Below are 6,698 nucleotides of genomic sequence, written 5' to 3' on the forward strand. Positions count from 1 at the left end.
GAAGAAATATAATACAGAAAAAAAATCTATGACCAAGGGTTAGTTCAAAGTTTTTTTTAAACCTTTTTTTTTTTTTAATTTTAGGATTTCATTTATTTATTTGACAGGGAGAGAGAGAGAACACAAGCAGAGGGAGCAGGACAGGGAGAAGCAAGCTCCCTGCTCAGCAGGGAGCCTGATTAAACCTATTTTGATATGAGTTAGAGCAGCTTCATGTCCCAGCTCTGCCACTTATTAGGTGTGTCCTGGGCACATTGCTTAATCTCCCTGCCTCAGTTTCTCCATCTTTATAAAATATAAAATAGTAGCTATCTTGTTGGATTATTATAAGGTTTACGAATAACACATATAGAGTTCAAATACAGTCTTTGGCATACAAGTGATGCAAAACATTGGGGCTTACCATTCATATGATTACTGTATGTCGTGACTTTATTTTTTTTAGAACAGGGAAGTCAGAATCACTGCCCTTTGCTTCTTCAGATGAATAAAGCTTAATAAATCCCTTCACCATAGCCAATTCTCCAACTACATATTGCAGTCAGCCTATGTTTACCAAAAATCACGCTGGTAGTAAAAATCTATTTGTTGTTGACATTACTTGCTAGAGTCTCTTAGGTTAAAATATATTTCCTCAATGAATTAGGAAAAAATGAGACTAAAGTGTGAAAATTAACGTTAAAAGATAATGAATGAAACCCTTGAGACTTGTTTCTTAGACAATGGAAATGGAGAGCTGAGAAATTTTTATTTGATCTTCAAAGGCAACCAAGTAGGCTGTTTTTTGGCCACGAGTTCTTCCTCTTTCAAACTGGTAGGAACCATTTTGTCCCGAAATATCAAAAAATTACTTTAATTCCCTTTAAAAAGCTAAATAGTCACCTGTCATGATGAAAAAGGTATGGAAAAAACAGCACGGTTTACTTGTTCTGTAAATACTTGAATGGCAAAAAGTATCGAGCTTTTCTGTCTGGTTGTGTATTTTTCTTATTTATCCATAGCATTTCTGTGTGCTGAAAAGATGTTTAACAATGTACGTTGAAAACAAATCAGGAACAAAAACATCTCTCAAGCTACCTAATTCAGAATGCCACAGAGTATGTAATAACATGACTATAACCATTGAGATGAAAACAGAAAAGAGGTAGTGCATCCAGATACTTTCACAATCTCGGTATCTTTTATTGTTTAAATAAAATGTTTTTGCTTTGGGCTGAATTCCTTTGTTCTTATCTCTGTGATGAATCATCATTAATTCACAATCAATCATAATCGAACTCTACATGTATCATTTCTAAGCCTTATAATAACCCAATAACCACAATTTCAATATTGCGCCAATGTTTCTGCTCCCTGTGATTACGATTCCCCTCTACTCTATTTCAGCACGATACAGCTACAACAGTCGGACTACTCCTGGATGTTCTGAGACAATATTTGCAATATTGCAAGAATATTTGCAAATTCAAATATTCTGTACCATTGGTCCCTCACCCTCACTGATCCACGAGCCCAAAAATACCTCCTGCCTCTTGGGCAGCTGTCTCACTTCATCTTTGTGCCATCCTTGCAAAGGATGATTTTACAAACCCTTAAAGGCAGACAGAAAAACAATCAGATGGGAGTCCAGAATTAGTTGTTGATTCATATTATCCACATATGAATCATATAAAGGTCTGATATTAAAATTAGCCTGAGCTCAGAGGTAGCAGAACAACTCCTCAGCTGCTCCAGAGGTAGCAGCTTAACTCCTACCTCATTAACTACTCTTTGTTGTTGTTGTTGTTGTTATTTCCATTGATTCCTCTTTTATCTTCCTAACTCTGGATTGTAGAGGGTACAATCTACAGAGAACTGCAGAGAGGATTCAGCACTGGAACCCTTCTTCTCTCTGCGGACCCTTTCCAAGCTCGTCCAGTCTTGTGGTTTTCCATGCCATCTGTGAGCTTGGTCTGCCCAAATTGACATCCACAGCCTAGCTAGTTCCTTGAATTACAGAAATTCTTGCCTACCATTGCCTATTTGATGGATTCCATTCTAAATTCTAACTGACACCTCAAACTTGATATTCTAAAATCGACTTTCTGGTCACCTCCACTTTGGCCTGCCCTCTCAGAGTCCTCTCAACTTCAGTTCATGGCCATTTTAATCCTAGTTGCTCAAGTCAGAAACCTTGGGGCCCTCTTGACTCTTCTCTTCACCTCCTACATCCTGTTGCTGTAGCTTTACAACGTATCCAGAATCCAACCACTTCTCATCCAATCTGATCCAAGTATCATCGTTTCTCACCTGTATTATTGCAGTAGCCTGCTGATGGTCTCTGCTTCCATGCCATGGGGCCCTCTTCTGTTCCCAACATGGAAGCTAAAGCGATCCTGCTAAAAATTAAGTCGAATTATGTCATTGCTTACTCTAGTGGCTTCCCATCACACTCAGAAAAAAAAACCCCAAAATTTTATAGTGACTTAAATTGTTCTATAAAATCTCCCTTTATATATATACACACACCACCTCCAACCCTTTTCTCCAACTTCATGACCTCCTCCTACTATACCCACCCTGATCTGCCTTGTTCATTCTGCCTCCTTTGGATTCCCAGACCCTGCCACATATGTTTTTTCCTCATGGTCTTTGACTTTATGTTACTTCTGATGGATGGCTCTTCCCTCAACTATCCATGTGAATTATTCCCTCACTTCTTTCATACTTTTGCTCCACCATCCTCTTCTTAATCATGCATCTCCTGACAATCTTATTTAGAACTCTAAAACCTCCTTCCCTTACTGTTCCCTATACCACATGGCTTCCTATTGCTTCTCTCCTCTCTTATTTTTTTCTATATAACAGTTAGTTTTTCATATTTTCTATCTGATGGTCTTTCTCCAATTAGAAAATACGTTCCGTGAGTGAGACATCATTTTTGCTATTTTTTTTCTTGCATCTCCAGTACCTAGTACATAGTATTGATCAATATTTATGAAATAAATACTAGTGGCCTCATGCTGAACTTTATGTGTATTAATTTAAATCTCACAACCACCTATGAGACAGATCCTGTCATCGCCCTAATTTTACAGATAAGGAAATTGAACCACAAAGTGTTTAAGTATCTGACTCAAAGTCACACAGCTAGGATACAGTGGAGACAAGTTTCCAGTACCCCTATTCTAGCTCTCCAGTCTGAGATCTTAACTACTTTGCTGTATCATTTCTCAGAAAATTTTACCTTACGGTTGAATAACTTTAAATAACCAGACATTTGTATAATGGTTTTGCTTCATCCTTTTCCTTTGATTTATTATATTAGAAGATCTTTTTGAAACAATCATGCTTCAAGAAGAGTGGAATTCAAATTTGTAAGTGGACCAAATAAAGAATGTTTCTTTCTTCTTGGTATACACAGTTAGGATTGAGAGGTTTGTTTTTAGCCCAAGGGCATCAAGGTGTTCATGGCCATTTGCAATATTAAAAGACTAGATCAGACTTCTCAGGTCAAAGGACCAGAACTTGTGCCTGTCAGACCTTTCAGTCTGATTTTCAGTTTAGGGAATATTGTCAAGTAGTCCTGATGAAAACAGAATAGCCTTGTTGGGTTTGACGGTCAACTCTGCAATTTGCAAATATTGTGACACCATGGGAAGAAAACTAATTTCCTCATCTGCATAATGAGGCTCATTAAACACATCTTGCCTATGACATTGTTGTACAGTGTGATTCAATGTAAATCATTATTACCAATGGATAATACATGAGTCAAATTGTTTTCTGGCTGCTGAAAAGATTAGAAATGAAATGGAAATAGGCACAAAGTATAGGCTGAATTCTCTCCATCAAGAAGTGATTTGTTTCTTTTAACGTTTCTATACACTCCCAATGACCTATCAGAGAGAAAACTTAAGGGTGCCTGAGTGGCTCAGTCAGTTAAGCATCTGACTCTTGATTCTGCTCAGGTCATGATCTCAGGGTTGTGGGATCTAGCCCCATGTTGGACTTTGGGCTCAACAGGGAATCTGCTTGAGATTCTCCCTCTCCCTCCGACCTCTCTCCCTGTTCTCTCTCTCTCTCTCAAATAAATAAACAAATAAATCTTTGAGGAAAGAGAAATTAAGAAAGCAAATCCTATTTACTATAACATTGAAAACAATAAAATACTTAATAATAAATTTAACCAAGGAGGTAAAAGATCTATACACTAAAAACTCTAAGATATTGATATGAGAAATTGAGGAAGACAAAACAAATGAGAAAGTATGTATTTTCATGGATTGGAATAACTAGTATTGTTATAAAGTCCATACTATACTACCCAAAGCCATCTGGAGATTCAATGTAATATTTATCAAAATTGCAATGGCATTTTCCCACAGAAATGGAAAGAAAGAATTCCAAAATCTGTATGGAACCACAAAAGACCCTGAACAGCCAAAGCAATCTTGAGAAAGAAGAACAAAGCTGGAGGCTCACTCTTCCTGATTTCAAACTATATTACAAAGCTATAATAATCCAAATAATATAGTACTGGCATAAAAATATATACTCTATAGGCTAATGGAAAAGAATCAAGAGTCCAGAAATAAACCCACATGTATAAGATCAACTAATATTTGACAAGGGATCCAAGAATAATGGGGAAAAGATGGTCTCTTCAATAAATAGTGTTAGTAAAGCTGGATATTCACAATCAGAAGAATGAAACTGGACCTCTGTCTTACACCATCACAAAAATTAACTTGAAATACATTAAAGATTCAAATGTAAAACCTGAAACCATAAGTCTGTCCTAGAAGAATACATTAAGAAAAACTTGGCACTGGTCTTAGCAATGGTTTTTTGGATATGAGACCAAAAGAATAGGCAACAAAAGCAAAAATCAGCAAGTGGAACTACATCGAACTAAAGAGTTTCTGTACAGTGAAAGAAACAGTCAACAACATTTGAGAAGAAACCTACAGAATGGGAGAAAATATTTGGAAACCACAAATCAACATAATCACAAAACAATAAATAATCTGATTAAGAAATGAGCAGAGGACCTGAATAGACATTTTTCTAAAGAAGATCTGCAGGTGGCCAATAGGTACATAAAAAGATGCTCACCATCGCTCATCATCAGGGAAATCCAAATCAAAAGCACAATGAGATATTGCATCACACCTCTCAGAATGGTTGTCCTCGGAAAGATAAGAGGTAACAAGTGTTGGCAAAGATGTGGAGAATGCTTGTGCACTGTTGGCAGGCAGGTAAATTGGTGCAGCCACTGTGGAAACCAGTATGGAGGTTCCCCAAAATATGAAAAATAGAACTATGATATGATTCAGCAAATCGCCTTCTCCGTATATATCCAAAGGAAATGAAATCAGGATCTTGTAGAAATATCTGCATATTCATTCTGGGGTTACTCATAGTATTCAATACATGGGAACAACCTTAAGTGTCCATAGACAGATGAATGGATAAAGCAAATGTGGTAAATATGGAATATTATTCAGCCATAAAACAAAGAAGGAAATCCTGCCATGTGTGACAACATGGGTGAAGCTTAAGGGCATTTGCTAAGTGACCTAAGTCAGAGAGAAACATACCGTACGATCTCACTTGCACATGCAATCTGAAAAAGACTAACTTACGGAAACAGAGAGTAGATTGGTGGTTTCCAGGAGCTGGAAGATGGGAGAAATGGGTACAAGTGGTCAAAGGGTACAAACTTACAGTTAAGATGAATAAGTTCTGGGATCTAATGTGCAGGGCAGTGCCTATAGTTAATAGTATTGTATTGTATACTTGAAAGTTGCTAAAAGTGTACATTTTACCACACACCCATGAAAGGTAATAATGTGAGGGGATGGATGTGTTAACTCGCCTTATTGTGGTAATCATTTTCAAATACATGCATGTATCAAATCATCACATTGTACGCATTGAACTTACATATTGTATGTCAGTTATCCAGTTACATCTCAATAGAGCTAGATGAAAAAAAGCTAAAGCCTCAACTAAAACCTGGCAAGTTATTTATTTAATTACAAGACTGGTTGAATCTTTTTCATAATATAGTAACCTCATTAATTATTTTTAAACTAATAATGTTACCTGTTAATATCTTTGCACTTTGATTTAGAAATTTCCTTAGAATGGATGTTTTTTTCTCTACATTTTGCTACTAACTCAATGTTTTCAGATGTAGCGAATGATGACATATTTTCTTTATTTTAAGTAATATGAGTTGTTGTTTTTTTTTTTAGAATTTCCAGCATTAAAAAAAGTATTTGATCCATTTAAATTATTAATCATGTATGTTATATGTATCCTTCACTTAAGATATTTTAAGTCCTGGTAGGAAAAAGCTCAAGCATTTCTAACTTTAATATCCCATTTTATCACTGAATTCTCTTATCCTTTCTTCCTACCCTTGTCTTTCTGCTTTAAATCCCACCCCCAACCCCCCCTCAGCCTCCTAGCACTGGATTGTACTTTATGCTTTATGTCTTGAGATCACTTCCTTAATGATATTTCTTTTCTTTTCTTTTAGAGTGGGGAGGAGGAAAGAGGGAAAGAATCTTAAGCAGGCTCTCCACCCAGCACCTCAACCCAAAGTGGGGCTCAATCTTAACAACCCTGACCCAAAATGAAGAGTTGGATGCTAAATAACTGAGCCATCCAGGTGCCCCTCCCCCATGATATGTCTACATGTGTGGAAA

This window comes from Vulpes lagopus, chromosome 3, assembly GCF_018345385.1.
Source record: "Vulpes lagopus strain Blue_001 chromosome 3, ASM1834538v1, whole genome shotgun sequence".
In the NCBI taxonomy this organism is placed as follows: Eukaryota; Metazoa; Chordata; class Mammalia; order Carnivora; family Canidae; genus Vulpes; species Vulpes lagopus.